Below are 17,838 nucleotides of genomic sequence, written 5' to 3' on the forward strand. Positions count from 1 at the left end.
TGGGCTGGTGCCAGCAGCTCCCAGGAACGGCCCCCAAAACCCGGATCTATGGTGATAGCAGTCGACCCTCGGGAGGCCCAGAGTGGTTCTCTGGCTCCAAGTCTGGAAATTCGGCCTCCATGACCATCGCTTCACTCCAGGCGCAGGAGGAGGCTGGTTATTACTGTTTATCATGGGATGACAGCTTGAATGGTCCCATGGTGCTCCAGGCCAGGGGGGAAGTGAGACCAAAGCCTGCTTTCCCCACAGCCCTGGGGGTCCCGAGGCAGAGCCATCCTCGGGCAGGTCAACTGCCTCTGTTTTTGTTTAACCTAAAAGTGGGGTCTAGACCCACACCAGGGGACTTTGTCAGGACAATGTGTCCTCCTCTCAAAATCTGCCCCCAAAGCCTGTCCTTGGTGGCAGATGCTCTCAGCCTGCGTGACATCCCGGGTGCTGGCGAGGCTGCCGTGGGGACACAGTGCATGAGGCTGAGGCTGAGGCTGATACCTGTCACGGCTGCTGTCACAGCACACAGATGGGGTGGGTCAGCCAACAGGCGGTGTCTTCAGGGCCACGCAGGCTGAGGCCCGAGGTCCAGGTGAGGCAGGCCCGGTTCTCCCTGAGGCCTCTCTGCTTGGCTTGCAGACACCTGTGTCCTGACTGGCCTCACCCAGGCTTTTCTCCATGTGACGTCCTGGCGGTTCCCCTGTTCTTACAGGGGCACCAGCTCTGCGTCTTAGGGCGTCTTCCTATGACCTCAGTCACCCCAGGTCCCGCCTTCATTGTCTTACCTGAAAGCCAGTCACTCAAGAATGAGAGGTTCGACACAGAGTTTGAGGGATAAAGTTCAGTCCACATCAGTGGGTCTGTGCAGCAACAGGGAGACGAGGCCAGCACTTGGGGCTCACACAGCCCTGCCTGCTGTCCCACGAGAGCAGGCTGGGTCCCTCTGGCACCGCTGGGTGCTAGGCAGGGGATTAAACACAATAATGTAGTCAACATCGCTGTGACTGGATTTGAGGGTGTAGAAACACACATACCTTCACAGAGACTAAAATAAGAAGCAGAAAAATAAAAGGCTTTCAGTGACTTCCTTGGTGGTTCCGAGGTGAAAAATTGGCCTCCAAATGCAGGGGAGACATGTTTGATTCCTGCTCCAGAAGGATCCCACATGCCTGGGGCAACAAAATCCTAAGCCACAGTGACTGAAGCGCGCTTGCCACAGAGACCAGACGCCGTAACAAGCGAAGCCACTGCAAGGAGAAGCCCTTGCCCCGTAAATGGAGAGTAGCCCTCCCTCTCTGCAACTAGAGCCAGGCCACGGGCGCCAACAAAGACACACGCCGCCAAAATAAATACTATTTTCAAAAAGTGCTTTAGGGGTTTCAGCAAGATGATGTTGTTTTCCCTAGCCTTTCCTCTCTGCTCTGTTTGGAAGAGCTGAGTCCTAAGCTCAGAGCGCCCAGCTCTCTGACCTAGAATGGCCGTCCACCAGGGTCACCCGCCTCCCCTTCTCTGGACACGTGCCCTGACCCCCTGCCCCGGATGCTTCCTGTCTCTGCAGGGAGATGTGTGACTCCTCCTCACATTCCAACCGAGCAAGGTTTCCTCAGGCCCCTTTGAGCCTAACCGGATCATGGCACAAGCAGCACATGAGACAGGTCTCCAGGCGTGTGCCCTGCTGCTCCCCGTCAGTGCCCTGTCACACACACCTGCAGGGTCTGCACAGCAGGTGGGGCTGGACCGTTAACACAGATGCACACTGTGGAGTATGGTCGGTTTCCATGGAGATGAGAGTCCCAGTGTGAGGGCATCCCTGTGCCCAGGGAGGACCTACCAAGGCCCCTCAGCCCTCTCTCCCAGGAGGTCCATCCTCAATGCCTGCTGAACAAGGGGCCACTCTGCATGGGGGCTGGGACATCCCAGGAGCTGGAGGAGGTGCCTGTGTCCAGCAGGGGGCGCAGTGCAGAGTCCCACAAGGGGTTCTGGGCCAGACAACAGGGCAAACACTGGGCGCTGGGGAAACTGTCCTCTCTTACGGGGACCCTCAGAATTGTGAGGCCCATCCACTGGAGCTCCTGGTCTGTCCCCATGCAGCTCAGATTCGGGTGCCTCATCCTGGTCCACGTGGGGTTGTGGTGGAGTCTCGGTCAGGGAGGGGTTGCTGGAAGGTGAGGAGTCGGAAGGTGTCTCCAAGGAGGAGGAGGCTCCTGGGAGAGTCTGTACAGAGGAGCTGATACAGCTGTGGGCAGAGGCCCCGCAGGGTGACGTGTGTGGGGTGAGGTATGTGAAAAGGGTGTATCAGCACGTTACAGATGTGTGTGGTGGTTTTTATTTTGGATAGTAAGTTTATGGCTTCATATCCTAATAAAAACACAAGCTTTCTGTTTGAAAAAGGGCATGTAGTAATAGTATCAATTTACTTATCTGGTATAGGAATTTCTATATTGATTTTTTAAAGAATAATTAGATGACTCATCAGTGATAGTTGTTCGTCAATTTTTTTCTTTTTTTTTTTTATACTTTATTTTACAATACTGTATTGGTTTTGCCATACATTGACATGAATCCACCACGGGTGTACATGTGTTCCCAAACATGAACCCCACTCCCACCTCCCTCCCTATAACATCTCTCTGGGTCATCCCCATGCACCAGATCCAAGCATGCTGTATCCTGCATCGGACATAGACTGGTGATTTGATTCTTACATGATAGTATACATGTTGCAATTCCATTCTCCCAAATCATCCCACCCTCTCCCTTTCCCTCTGAGTTCAAAAGTCCATTATACACATCTGTGTCTTTTTTGCTGTCTTGCATACAGGGTCGTCATTGCCATCTTTCTAAATTCCATATATATGTGTTAGTATACTGTATTGGTGTTTTTCTTTCTGGCTTACTTCACTCTGTATAATCAGCTCCAGTTTCATCTATCTCATCCGAACTGATTCAAATGTATTCTTTTTAACAGCTGAGTAATACTCCATTGTGTATATGTACCACAGCTTTCTTATCCATTCATCTGCTGATGGACATCTAGGTTGTTTCCATGTCCTGGCTATTATAAACAGTGCTGCGATGAACATTGGGGTACACGTGTCTCTTTCAATTCTGGTTTCCTCGGTGTGTATGCCCAGCAGTGGGGTTGCTGGGTCATAAGGCAGTTCTATTTGCAATTTTTTAAGGAATCTCCACACTGTTCTCCAAAGTGCCTGTACTAGTTTGCATTCCCACCAACAGTGTAGGAGGGTTCCCTTTTCTCCACACCCTCTCCAGCATTTATTGCTTGCAGATTTTTGGATCACAGACATTCTGACTGGTGTGAAGTGGTACCTCATTGTGGTTTTGATTTGCATTTCTCTAATAATGAGTGATGTTGAGCATCTTTTCATGTGTTTGTTAGCCATCCATATGTCTTCTTTGGAGAAATGTCTATTTAGTTCTTTGGCCCATTTTTTGATTGGGTCGTTTATTTTTCTGGAATTGAGCTGCATACGTTGCTTGTATATTTTTGAGATTAGTTGTTTTTCAGTTGCTTCATTTGCTATTTTTTTGTCCCATTCAGAAGTCTGTCTTTTCACCTTGCTTATATTTTCCTTTGTTGTGCAGTAGCTTTTAATTTTAATTAGATCCCATTTGTTTATTTTTGCTTTTATTTCCAGTATCCTGGGAGGTGGATCATAGAGGATCCTGCTGTGATTTATGTCGGAGAGTGTTTTGCCTATATTCTCCTCTAGGAGTTTTATAGTTTCCGGTCTTACATTTAGATCTTTAATCCATTTTGAGTTTATTTTTGTGTGCGGTGTTAGAAAGTGATCTAGTTTCATTCTTTTACAAGTGGTTAACCAGTTTTCCCAGCACCACTTGTTAAAGAGATTGTCTTTACTCCGTTGTATATTCTTGCCTCCTTTGTCAAAGATAAGCTGTCCATATGTGTGTGGATTTATCTCTGGGCTTTCTATTTTGTTCCATTGATCTATATTTCTGTCTTTGTGCCAGTACCATACTGTCTTGATGACTGTGGCTTTGTAGTAGAGCCTGAAGCCAGGCAAGTTGATTCCTCCAGTTCCATTCTTCTTTCTCAAGATTGCTTTGGCTATTCGAGGTTTTTTGTATATCCATACAAATCTTGAAATGATTTGTTCTAGTTCTGTGAAAAATATGGCTGGTAGCTTGATAGGGATTGCATTGAATTTGTAAATTGCTTTGGGTAGTATACTCATTTTCACTATATTGATTCTTCTGATCCATGAACATGGTATATTTCTTCATCTATTAGTGTCCTCTTTGATTTCTTTCATCAGTGTTTTATAGTTTTCGATATATAGGTCTTTAGTTTCTTTAGGTAGGTATATTCCTAAGTATTTTATTCTTTTCGTTGCAATGGTGAATGGAATTGTTTCCTTAATTTCTTTTTCTACTTTCTCATTATTAGTGTATAGGAATGCAAGGGATTTCTGTGTGTTGACTTTATATCCTGCAACTTTACTATATTCATTGATTAGCTCTAGTAATTTTCTGGTGGAGTCTTTAGGGTTTTCTATGTAGAGGATCATGTCATCTGCAAACAGTGAAAGCTTTACTTCTTCTTTTCCGATTTGGATTCCTTTTATTTCTTTTTCTGATCTGATTGCTGTGGCCAAAACTTCCAGAACTATGTGGAATAGTAGCAGTGAAAGTGGGCACCCTGGTCTTGTTTCTGATTTTAGGGGAAATGCTTTCAGTTTTTCACCCTTGAGGATAATGTTTGCTGTGGGTTTGTCATATATAGCTTTTATTATGTTGAGGTATGTTCCTTCTATTGCTGCTTTCTGGAGAGTTTTTATCATAAATGGATGTTGAATTTTGTCAAAGGCCTTCTCTGCATCTATTGAGATAATCATATGGTTTTTATTTTTCAATTTGTTAATGTGGTGAATTACATTGATTGATTTGCGGATATTGAAAAATCCTTGCATCCCTGGGATAAAGCCCACTTGGTCATGGTGTATGATCTTTTTAATGTGTTGTTGGATTCTGATTGCTAGAATTTTGTTGAGGATTTTTGCATCTATGTTCATCAGTGATATTGGCCTGTAGTTTTCTTTTTTTGTAGTATCTTTGTCAGGTTTTGGTATTAGGGTGATGGTGGCCTCATAGAATGAGTTTGGAAGTTTACCTTCCTCTGCAATTTTCTGGAAGAGTTTGAGTAGGATAGGTGTTAGCTCTTCTCACAATTTTTGGTAGAATTCAGCTGTGAAGCCGTCTGGACCTGGGCTTTTGTTTGCTGGAAGATTTCTGATTACAGTTTCAATTTCCGTGCTTGTGATGGGTCTGTTAAGATTTTCTATTTCTTCCTGGTTCAGTTTTGGAAAGTTGTACTTTTCTAAGAATTTCTCCATTTCTTCCACGTTGTCCATTTTATTGGCATATAACTGCTGATAGTAGTCTCTTATGATCGTTTGTATTTCTGTGTTGTCTGTTGTGATCTCTCCATTTTCATTTCTAATTTTATGGATTTGATTTTTCTCTCTTTGTTTCTTGATGAGTCTGGCTAATGGTTTGTCAATTTTATTTATCCTTTCAAAGAACCAGCTTTTGGCTTTGTTGATTTTTGCTGTGGTCTCTTTTGTTTCTTTTGCATTTATTTCTGCCCTAATTTTTAAGATTTCTTTCCTTCTGCTAACTCTGGGGTTCTCCAGTTCTTCCTTTTCTAGTTGCTTTAGGTGTAGAGTTAGGTTATTTATTTGACTTTTTTCTTGTTTCTTGAGGTATACCTGTATTGCTATGAACTTTCCTCTTAGCACTGCTTTTATAGTGTCCCATAGGTTTTGGGTTGTTGTGTTTTCATTTTCATTCGTTTCTATGCATATTTTGATTTCTTTATTGATTTCTTCTGTGATTTGTTGGTAATTTAGAAGTGTGTTGTTCAACCTCCATATGTTGGAATTTTTAATAGTTTTTCTCCTGTAATTGAGATCTAATCTTAATGCATTATGGTCAGAAAAGATGCTTGGAATGATTTCGATTTTTTTGAATTTATCAAGTTTAGATTTATGGCCCAGGATGTGATCTATCCTGGAGAATGTTCCATGAGCACTTGAGAAAAAAGTGAAATTCATTGTTTTGGGGTGAAATGTCCTATAGATATCAACTAGGTCTAACTGATCTAATGTATCATTTAAAGTCTGCGTTTCTTTGTTGATTTTCTGTTTAGTTGATCTGTCCATGGGTGTGAGTGGGGTATTAAAGTCTCCCACTATTATTGTGTAATTGTTGATTTCCCCTTTCATACTTGTTAGCATTTGTCTTACATATTGCGGTGCTCCTATATTGGGTGCATATATATTTATAATTGTTATATCTTCTTCTTGGATTGATCCTTTGATCATTATGTAGTGGCCTTCTCTGTCTCTTTTCACAGCCTTTGTTTTAAAGTCTATTTTATCGGATATGAGTATTGCCACTCCTGCTTTCTTTTGGTCTCTATTTGCATGGTGTATCTTTTTCCAGCCCTTCACTTTCAGTCTGTATGTGTCCCTTGTTTTGAGGTGGGTCTCTTGTAAGCAGCATATAGAGGGGTCTTGTTTTTGTATGCATTCGGCCAGTCTTTGTCTTTTGGTTGGGGCATTCAACCCATTTACGTTTAAGGTAATTATTGATAAGTATGACCCTGTTACCATTTACTTTATTGTTTTGGGTTCGGGTTTATACACCCTTTTTGTGTTTCCTGTCTAGAGAATATCCTTTAGAATTTGTTGGAGAGCTGGTTTGGTGGTGCTGAATTCTCTCAGCTTTTCCTTGTCTGTAAAGCTTTTGATTTCTCCTTCGTATTTGAATGAGATCCTTGCTGGGTACAGTAATCTGGGCTGTAGGTTATTTTCTTTCATCACTTTGAGTATGTCTTGCCATTCCCTCCTGGCCTGAAGAGTTTCTATTGAAAGATCAGCTGTAATCCTTATGGGAATCCCCTTGTGTGTTATTTGTTGTTTTTCCCTTGCTTCTTTTAATATTTGTTCTTTGTGTTTGATCTTTGTTAATTTGATTAATATGTGTCTTGGGGTGTTTCGCCTTGGGTTTATCCTATTTGGGACTCTCTGTGTTTCTTGGACTTGGGTGATTATTTCCTTCCCCATTTCAGGGAAGTTTTCAACTATTATCTCCTCAAGGATTTTCTCATGGTCTTTCTTTTTGTCTTCTTCTTCTGGGACTCCTATAATTCGAATGTTGGAGCGTTTCATGTTGTCCTGGAGGTCTCTGAGATTGTCCTCATTTCTTTTAATTCGTTTTTCTTGTTTCCTCTCTAATTCATTTATTTCTACCATTCTATCTTCTGTTTCACTAATCCTATCTTCTGCCTCCATTATTCTGCTATTTGTTGCCTCCAGAGTGTTTCTGATCTCATTTATTGTGTTATTCATTATATATTGACTCTTTTTTGTTTCTTCTAGGTCCTTGTTAAACCTTTCTTGCATCTTCTCAATCCTTGTCTCTAGGCTATTTATCTGTGATTCCATTTTGATTTCAAGATTTTGGATCATTTTCACTATCAATATTCGGAATTCTTTCTCAGGTAGATTCCCTACCTCTTCCTCTTTTGTTTGGTTTGGTGGGCAACTCTCCTGTTCCTTTACCTGCTGAGTATTCCTCTGTCTCTTCATCTTGATTCTATTGCTGCGTTTGGGGTGGCCTTTTTATATTCTGGTAATGTGTGGAGTTCTCTTTATTATGGAGCTTCCTCACTGTGGGTGGGGTTGTATCAGTGGCTTGTCTAGGTTTCCTGGTTAGGGAGGCTTGTGTTGGAGTTCTGGTGGGTGGAGCTGGGTTTCTTCTCTCTGGAGTGCAGTGGAGTGACCAGTAATGGGTTATGAGACGTCAAAGGTTTTGGAGTAACTTTGAGCTGCCTGTATATTGAAGCTCAGGGGTGTGTTCCTGTGTTGCTGGAGAATTTGTGTGGTATGTCTTGTTCTGGAACTTGTTGGTCTTTGGGTGGAGCTTGGTTTCAGTGTAGGTATGGAGGCATTTGATGAGGTCCTATTGCTTAATGTTCCCTGAATTCAGGAGTTCTCTGATGTTTTCAGGCTTTGGACTTAAGCCTCCTGCTTCTGGTTTTCAGTTTTATTTTTACAGTAGCCTCTAGACTTCTCCATCTATATAGCACTGATGATAAAACATCTAGGTTAAAGATGAAAAGTTTCTCCACATTGAGAGACACTCAGAGAGTTTCCCTGAGTTACAAGGAGAAGAGAAGAGGGAGGGGGTAGTTAGAGGTAACTGGAATGAGATGCAGTGAGATCAAAAGAGGAGAGAGCAAGCTAGCCAGTAGTCACTTCCTTATGTGAGCTCCGTAGTCTGGACCACTCAGAGGTATTTACGGAGTTATACAGGGAAGAGGGGAGGGAGGAAGTAGACAGAGGTGGCCAGGAGGATAAGAGAGAGGAATGAGAAGGAGAGAGACAAATCCTGCCAGTAACCAGTTCCTTAGGTGTTCTGCACTGTCTGGAACACACAGAGATTCACAGAGTTGGATAGAGAAGAGATGGGGGAGAAAAGAGACAGAGGCCACCTGGTGGAGAAAAAGGAGAGTCCAAAGGAGGAGAGAGTGGTCAAGCCAGTAATCTCGCTCTCAGGTAAAATTGGGTAGTGAAGTTTGGGTTTTTAAATGTACAAAATTGACAACAAAAACCAAAGAGCAAAGATTAAAAATCTAGAGTAGAGGTTGGATTTTCAAAAATACAATATTAAAGAAAAGAAGCAGAAGGAAAAAAGAGAAAAAAGGAAAAGAAAAAAGAAAGCCACAAGAATTATTAAAAATAAAAAAAAACACCAATAACCACCCAAAGACTATATATGGTGTTTGCCAGGGAAAAAAAAAACAGTCGGTTTTTTTTCTGAATAGTAATAATAGGTTGTAGAAATAAAAATTAGAGGAGAAATAGAAGACTTAACTAGTTTTAAAAAGTTAGAAAAAAAAGGGAAAAAAAGGAATGATTTTAAAAATAGTAAAAATATATCTGGCCCTTGTCTGATGTTGTGGGCAGTGTGGGGTCACTTCCAAGGTGGTTCCCTCTGTTTAACTTCTTCTTTATGCTGGTTTTTTAGGCTCACTAGTTCAGTCGCGCTGTGGGGAGGGGGGATGCTGCAAACATACAGCGCTGTCGTGTGCACACAGTGTCTCAGCCCCGCTTGACCTGTCCCTTCTCGCGGCGCACAAACCGCTCCGGCTCTACGATGCTCAGCTGGGAACTGTCTGAGGCCGGCCCTAGGCTGCGTGCACTTCCCTGGTCTAAGCTGCTCAGGTTCAGCGCTCAGGTAGCCCTCAGAGGCACAGATTCGGTTGGGACTGCGCTTTGTGCCCTTCCCAGGTCCGAGCAGCTCAGGAGTTTGGCGAGCGCGATCACTGCGACTTGTCGCCTTTTCTGCCTCTGCTGCTCAGTTTTCTGGGTGGACCACTGGCACCCCTTGTGATGCAGATGGTGACTGTCCAGCACCCCCAGAAGTCTTAGCAAAGAAGCCTGCTTGCAGTTTGGTAAGTGAAGTCTCTCCGGGTCTGCAATTGCCCCTTCCCAGTCCTTACGGCGGCTCTGGCTGCCTGTCCCCGGGGGGGATGGTCTGCAGCCGGCTTTTTCCGTTCCGTCCTTTGTTCTGTGCTCGGTCCTGGCGGTGTCTTATGTTCGAGCTTTTCGCGTGGTAGCTATCCCACAGTCTGATTTGCTAGCCCAGGTTAGGTCGTTCTGGTTGCGCGTGGGGCGTTCCTGCCCGATTCTTACAAAGCTCTGCAGCCCGCGCCTCCCGCGCGTCCCTGCCCTGCCCCCACTTCCCAATGGCGGATGCAGGCGTCTGTGCTGCTTATCCGCTGGGGGTGTTACTGTTGGGCTTGTAATCTCTTGGTTTTAATTATTTATTTATTTTTTCCTTCCTGTTATGTTGTCCTCTGTGTTTCCAAGGCTTGCCACAGACTTGGCAGGGAGAGTTTCCTGGTGTTTGGAAACCTCTCTTCTTAAAATTCCCTTCCCGGGATGGGCTTCTCTTCCCGGGACGGAGCTCCCTCCCCACCTCCTTTGTCTCCTTTTTCGTCTTTTATATTTTTTCCTACCTGTTTTTGAAGACAATGGTCTGTTTTTCTGGTTGCCTGATGTCCTCTTCCAGCCTACAGAAGTTGTTTTGTGGAGTTTGCTCAGCGTTGAAATGTTCTTTTGAGGAATTTGTGAGGGAGACAGTGGTCTTCCCATCCTATTCCTCCGCCATCTTAGGACCGCCCCCCCGTCAATTTTCATCTGAAGTTTAATGTATTAGGTGCATGTATAACTGGTTTGATTTACCAAAGAACTAGGAAAATTTACATTTTCTTCATGTTTTGTAATAATACACAAAGCAGATCTATTGGAATCACGGGACCACTGTTTGTTTTGTAGATATTCCTGAAAGTGTATACATCATGTCTTTCGAAAGAGATTAGGTAAAAACACGTCTCATTGCTGCAAGCGGGCTGTCATAGTTGTGGCAAGAAGGGGCTTCACTCCTCGTGGGGTGCGGGCTCTGGGATGCAGGCTCAGCAGCTGTGGCTGCAGGGCTCAGGTGCTCTGCGGCGTGTGGAATCCTCCCTGTCCAGGGCTAGAACCTCCGTCCCCTACAGTGGCAGGCGGATTCTTAACCACTGAACCAACAGAGAAGTGCAAGAAATGTGTTTACTCTGGAAAGCAGTTTAGTCTGTTTACATATTTTCTCTAATAGAGCCAGCATTGTAACTTGCCAAAAAGCATGAATTTTATCTCTTGTTTTCTATGTGTTTTTCCACTTATACTTTTCCACATGTCACCTACAGGGGCAGCTGCAGGGCTGCCCTGGGGACCCTGCACCGGCATTCAGGGAGCATCACTCACTACAGCAGCTGGGCTGGGGGAGGGGCCTGAGCTCCTGGGGGGACTCAGCAGTGTGTCCACTTGGCTGCAGAGTCCCCTGAGCAGGGACCTGTGTGGTCTCAGGAGGTGCTTCCTCCCACTGGGTCCCAAGGAAGAAGCCCCTTCCACCTGTGAGTCTGGGCTGTGAGCTGAGATCCAGCACCAGGGTTCACGGAGGGGCTGGGCAGGCCCTGGGTGGACCCTCATTTGCATCTCAGCCCCTCCTCTGGCAGAGGCAGGGGCAGAAAAGGAGGCCTGGGGCAGCCCAGCCCACTGTGGGGACCAGGGTTCTGTGAGCACCATGGCCTGGACTCCTCTCCTGCTCGTGTTCTTCTCTCTCTGTACAGGTAGGCACAGGCCCCGGGCACCAGGGCTCAGCCCCCAGCCTCATCAGCCCCTGGGGCGCAGACTCTGGGACTCTTTCCTGCAGCTCCTGCCCCGTCTCCCCTGTGTCTGTGTCTGCAAGTTCCCTCTCCCAGCCTCTGCTGATTCAGCCGGCCTCCCTCTCTGCGTCTCCGGGAGCATCAGCCAGACTCACCTGCACCCTGAGCAGTGGCTACAGTGTTGGCAGTTATACCATATACTGGTATCAGTAGAAGGCAGGGAGCCCTCCCCGGTACCTCCTGAGGTTCAAGTCAGACTCTGATAAGCACCAGGGCTCCGGGGTCCCCAGCCGCTTCTCTGGATCCAAAGATGCCTCGACCAACGCAGGGCTCCTGCTCATCTCTGGGCTGCAGCCCGAGGACGAGGCCGACTATGACTGTGCTGTGTGGCATGGCGACACTAATGCTCACACGGTGCTCCAGAGCAGTGAGGAAGTGAGACAGAAACCTCCTCCACTCACCCCTGCTCGTGGCTCGGATGAAGTCGAGCTCAGGGGTGACTTAAATCATCAGAATTTAGGCAAGCAGCTGAGTTTCCTAGAGCCAGCAGAATTTGATAATGCCGTACCTTTTACTTCAGTTCATCTTTTAGATGGCGAAAATACTCTTATCCAATGCAGGTGGGTGTATTTTATGGCCAATATTACTTGTTCAGAAATAAAAGGACCTTTCGATGATGAAGAGGTGGTTTCAGGCAGGCCCAGCTCAGGGTTAAGGGTACAATAAGACATGCTGCTGTGAGTGTTTCACTTGGGTTTTTCTATAAAAGCCAACATGCAGAAATGAATTGTATTCTGTAGTCAAGTAACGAATCTCCTAAAAATAAAAATAGTAACATGTAATAGGTAATCAATATAAAACACTTAAAAGAACTCTGAGGAATATTAAAAGCCTGTGCACTGGAAACCACATACATACAAGAGAACTTAAGAAAAGAATGAACAGGTGCTCCTGGTTTATAGTTCGAAACACTGAGTGTCACTGAGATACCGGTCATTGAAATTAGCACAACATTGTAAAGCCGCTCGTTCTTGTTCAGTCACTAAGTCATGTCTGATTCTTTGTGACCCCGTGGGCTGCAGCACATCAGGCTTCCCTGTCATTCACTGTCTCCCCAAGTTCAAGTCCATTAAATCAGAGGTGCCATCCAACCATCTCACCCTCTGTTGTCCCCTTCTCCTCCCGCCTTCAATCTTTCCCAGCATCAGGGTCTCTTCAAATGAGTCAGCTCTTCGCTATCAAGTGGCTAAAGGATTGGAGTTTCTGCGTCAGCATCAGTCCTTTCAATGAGTATTCAGGACTGATTTCCTTTAGGATGGATTAGCTGGATCTCCTTGCAGTCCAGTTCAATTCAGTTCAGTTCAGTTCAGTCACTCAGTCGTGTCCAACTCTTTGCGACCCCATGAATTGCAGCACGCCAGGCCTCCCTGTCCATCACCAACTCCTGGAATTTACTTAATTCCTGTCCATCAACTTGGTGATACCATCCAGCCATCTCATCCTCTGTTGTCCCCTTCTCCTCCTGCCCCCAATCCCTCCCAGCATCAGAGTCTTTTCCAATAAGTCAACTCCTTGCATCAGGTGGCCAAAGTATTGGAGTTTCAGCTTTGGCATCAGTACTTTCAATGAATACCCAGGACTGATCTCCTTCAGGATGGACTGGTTGGATCTCCTTGCAGTCCAAGGGACTCTCAAGAGTCTTCTCCAACACCACAGGTCAAAAGCATCTATTCGTCGGCACCCAGACTTCTTCACAGTCCAACTCTCACTTCCATACATGACCACTGGAAAAACCATAGCCTTGACTAGATGGACATTTGTTGGCAAAGTAATGTCTCTGCTTTTGAATATTCTATCTAGGTTGGTCATAACTTTCCTTCCAAGGAGTAAGTGTCTTTTAATTTCACGGCTGCAGTCACCATCTACAGTGATATTGGAGCCCCCCCAAAATAAAGTCTGACACTGTTTCCACTGTTTCCCCATCTATTTCCCATGAAGTGATGAGACCAGATGCCATGATCTTAGTTTCCTGAATGTTGAGCTTTAAGCCAACTTTGTCACTTTCCTCTTTCACTTTCATCAAGAGCCTTTTAAGTTCCTCTTCGTTTTCTGCCATAAGGGTGGTGTCATCTGCATATCTGAGGTGATTGATATTTCTCCCGGCAATCTTGATTCCAGCTTGTGTTTCTTCAGTACAGCCTTTCTCATGATGTACTCTACATAGAAGTTCAATAAGCAGGGTGACAATATACAGCCTTGGCATACTCCTTTTCCTATTTGGAACCAGTCTGTTGTTCCATGTCCAGTTCTAACTGTTGCTTCCTGACCTGCATACAGGTTTCTCAAGAGACAGGTCAGGTGGTCTGGTATTCCCATCTCTTTCAGAATTTTCCACAGTTGATTGTGATCCACACAGTCAAAGGCTTTGGCATAGTCAATCAAGCAGAAATAGATGTTTTTCTGGAACTCTCTTGCTTTTTCCATCATCCAGTGGATGCTGGCAATTTGATCTCTAGTTCCTCTGCCTTTCTAAAACCAGCTTGAACATCAGAGAGTTCACGGGTCATGTGTTGCTGAAGCCTGGCTTGGAGAATTTTGAGCATTAGTTACTAGTGTGCGAGATGAGTGCAATTGTGCGGTAGTTTGAGCATTCTTGGGCATTGCCTTTCTTTGGCATTGGAATGAAAACTGACCTTTTCCAGTCCTGTGGCCACTGCTGAGTTTTTGAAATTTCCTGGCATATTGAGTGCAGCACTTTCACAGCATCATCTTTCAAGATTTGAAATAGCTCTACAGGAATCCCATCACCTCCACTAGCTTTGTTCGTAGTGATGCTTTCTAAGGCCCACTTGACTTCACATTCCAGGATGTCTGGCTCTAGATGAGTGATCACACCATCATGATTATCCAGGTCGTGAAGCTCTTTTTTGTACGGTTCTTCCATGTATTCTTGCCACCTCTTCTTAATATCTTCTGCTTCTGTTAGGTCCATACCATTTGTGTCCTTTATCGCGCCCAGCTTTGCATGAAATATTCCCTTGGTATCTCTAATTTTCTTGAAGAGATCTCTAGTCGTTCCCTTTCTGTTGTTTTCCTCTATTTCTTTGCCTTGATCGCTGAAGAAGGCTTTCTTATCTCTTCTTGCTATTCCTTGGAACTCTGCATTCAGATGCTTATATCTTTCCTCTTCTTTGCTTTTCACCTCTCTTTTTTTCACAGCTATTTGTAAGGCCTCCCCAGACAGCCATTTTGCGTTTTTGCATTTCTTTTCCATGGGGATGGTCTTGATCCCTGTCTCCTGTACAATGTCATGAACCTCATTCCATAGTTCATCGGGCACTCTATCCATCAGATCTAGGCCCTTAAATCTATTTCTCACTTCCACTGTATAATCATAAGGGATTTAATTTAGGTCATACCTGAGTGGATTACTCCTTCTAATTCTCCCTTTTCCCTTAAGCCTTAAATTTGCCTTATCCTCAGTTTTATACACACAAAATGACATAGTCTGCACTGTATTGAGGAACCTTGCTCAATAGGCTCCACATCAAGCAGAGCCAATCTCTGGCTGGTGAATCAGGCCTCAGACACAGATCCTGAGGAGGAACACAATTACCACACGTTGTGGGAAGCAGACACGGAGCAGCAGCTCAGAAATGGACATACAGTTGTATTCCATTTCACGCGGTGAGAATAAGAATGGAGGGGCCACACTGCACAACTTACGGCACAAATTCCCCCCTGAAGCCCCTCCCCTGCTCTTCCTGCTCCTCTGCCCCATGTAAGGGCATCACGGGAAGCGAATCTAGAATACTCCACAGCGTTCCCACTGGCTTGGGAGACACAGGATCATTCAAGTTCTGATCAGAACTCCCATGTGTTTCTAATATTTTCATTTGGTATTTCGGGAGAAATTAATTTAATGGTTGTATTGTTAACTTTCTTCTAAAAAGTTGCAAGTAGATTGAGGCCACCCATTTATTAATGGTTTCTCTGAGGAGAGGCTAGCTTAGCGCCTAGAGCTGGTGCTGCTGTGAGTGACCACACCGCAGCCCTGAGGCCCTGGACTGCTGAGACCGGCAATGGTTTCAGGGCCTGTGTGTGGGGAGACCCCTGTCCCCTCAGAGACCTCAGGTGACTCTGTGGCTCCCTGAACCCTCAGCAGTGACATCAGTGTCGGCCGCTCTGCTGTTGCTGGAATCAGCAGAAGCCAGCGAGCCCTCCTCAGTCCTCCGGTCCTGCCACTCAGACTCCAGGAAGAACCAGGCTCCAGGGGTCCCGTGTGTTTTCTGGATCCAAAGATGCCTCGGCCAGCGCAGGGCTCCTGCTCGTCTCTGGGCTGCAGCGTGAGGACGAGGCTGACTCTGACCGTGCAGGCTGGTGCAACAGGGCTCCTCACAGTGACACAGGTAGACGGGACACCAGGACGAGAGCCTCAGCCTGTCAGGGGCTTGTTCTTAGAGAACCGTCAAATCTGAAATAATACCCCAGAACCAACTTATTCCTGAGGTATGTTCCGGTGTGGGGACGCTCTGCTCAGCTGTGGGGCGACAGAAGGCTGGATGCCCTGATCGTGTCCACCATGGCCTGGTCCCCTCTGCTCCTCACCCTGGGCGCTCTCTGCACAGGTGACTGGATGCGGGGACAGGGGAAGGGCCCAGGGAAGACATGTTCCTTTTCCCTCCTCTCCTTCCTGAAGCCCACAGTCACCATCTCTGTCTCTCCCTCTTCCAGGATCCTGGGCCCAGGCTCTGCTGACTCAGCCGCCCTCCGTGTCCAGGACTTTGGGCCAGAGGGTCACCCTCTCCCGCACTGGAAGCAGCAGCAACACTGGGGTTATTATGTGAGCTGGCCCCAACAGCTCCCAGGATCGGCGCCCACACTTCTGATCTATGGAAATGGCTAAAGATCCTCAGGGGTCCCGGATCGGTTCTCTGGCTCCAAGTCTGGCAGCTCGGCCTCTCTGACCATCTCATTTCAGACTGAGGATGACGCTGATTATTGCTGTTTCTCATGGGCTGACGGCTTGAAAGTTTGCCCAGTGCTTCAGGCCAGAGCAAAAGGAGACAAAGGCCAGCTTCCCCCACAGCCTCGGGGCTCCCAGGGCAAGGGGTCTGCCCCTCCCGTCCTGGAGGCCCTGAGGCCTCGGAACCCAGCAGACTGGGTGTCCCCTGAGTGCAGCCCAGCTGCCCTCTCAGCCCGACTCCCCTCCCGAGGGCAGCGGCACACAGGGGGTGGGCACACGCCCCTGGATGACAGAGTTGTTCACAGCAGTTGCCCCCGGTTTCCAGGTCAGAGTCGGCAGCACAGAGCAGGGGGTCAGTGCCGCCCTTGCTGGGTCCCTGGGCAGCGAACGCACATCCCTGAGATTCCGCCACAGAAGCATCTCCTGTTAAAGGAAAAGGAAATGGAACCCAGAGTTTCTACAGCAATTTCCACACAGTACAGGATCGAGTAAAAGCTGTCACTTATATGAAGAACCAGGAAACTAAGTGTTGAAGGGAAGTGAGACGGCATAGACATCAACGGTGAGATGCCTGAGATGATGAAATCAGGTGACAGATATTTTTAGGGACAAGACATCAAATCTATTTGATAAGCACATACAAACACTCTTGGGTCCTAAGGAAAAGGAGATCAATGTTCCAGGAGAAAAAGTAGTCAGACTCATCTGAAAATACTTTAGGAGAAATGAAAAAGAAGTATCTGTACACTGTCCAAGACGTGTAATACTTACTGCTGTTCAGTTCATTCGTTTATTGAAAGGGTGTTTGGTGACAGGATAAAAGAGCGGGCCTGTTTCCTCTCATAAGGCTTCCCGGGTGTCGCTAGAGCTAAAGAACCGCCTGCCCATGCAAGGGGCATAAGAGATGAGGGCGCTGTCCCTGTGGTGGGAAGATCCTCTGGAGCAAGAAACGGGAACCCACTCCAGTATTCCTGCCTGGAGAATCCCATGGACAGACGGGCCTGGTGGAATACAGTCCACGGGGTCGCAAAACACTCGGACAGGATTGAGAACCAAGTAATTGAGCAGAACGTTGCTCCCACTCTCAACGCCGTGAACGTTCCCCGGCTGCGTCACCAGGGGGCGCTGTGCACCGCTCAGAACTGGCAACATCTCAACACATCCCCATGGTCCCCTGAGCTGGCCCTGCCCCTGAGCTGGCCCTGCTCCCGGGCTCAGCGGCCTGACTTGGACGGGACAGCAGGTGCTTCCTCTCAGGGGACAGACTCAGAGCCGCGGCCCCCAGGCCTCCTCCTGGGACTGAAGCTGCACCCGGGGCCGAGCACCCAGAATTGGAGGGTGAAGGGGTCAGGGGGTCATCAGTCCCCACCCTCTTCCCAGAAAGAGAGCAGGGGAGGAGCCCCCAGAGCCCACCCCGTGCACCCCTCAGTGGAGATGCTGTGTCAGAAAGGCTTTAAAATGATCTTATTTAAAGAACAGAATCTACAAGGAAAATGGTGTTTTGGAAATAGTACCATGGCAAGGTAAAATTAAAACAGAGCCAGAGTCGGACACAACTTAGTGACTGAACCACAACCTTTTCTTCAGTTAAATTTAGGCATCTATTTTAAGGGATGACCTTAGA

The 17,838-nt window shown here is 46.6% G+C and overlaps 1 long non-coding RNA gene across 1 annotated transcript; it reads left to right on the forward strand.

Moving 5' to 3' along the window:
• The first annotated feature begins 15,777 nt into the window (after positions 1–15,777).
• LOC138422267 (uncharacterized) lies at positions 15,778–16,947 on the forward strand. Its single transcript, XR_011249821.1, has 2 exons — positions 15,778–15,876; positions 15,983–16,947. It is a non-coding gene; the product is annotated as an uncharacterized lncRNA (long non-coding RNA).
• Positions 16,948–17,838: the final 891 nt, after the last annotated feature.

The sequence above is a fragment of the Ovis canadensis genome, chromosome 17 (genome assembly GCF_042477335.2).
Source record: "Ovis canadensis isolate MfBH-ARS-UI-01 breed Bighorn chromosome 17, ARS-UI_OviCan_v2, whole genome shotgun sequence".
NCBI lineage: Eukaryota > Metazoa > Chordata > Mammalia > Artiodactyla > Bovidae > Ovis > Ovis canadensis.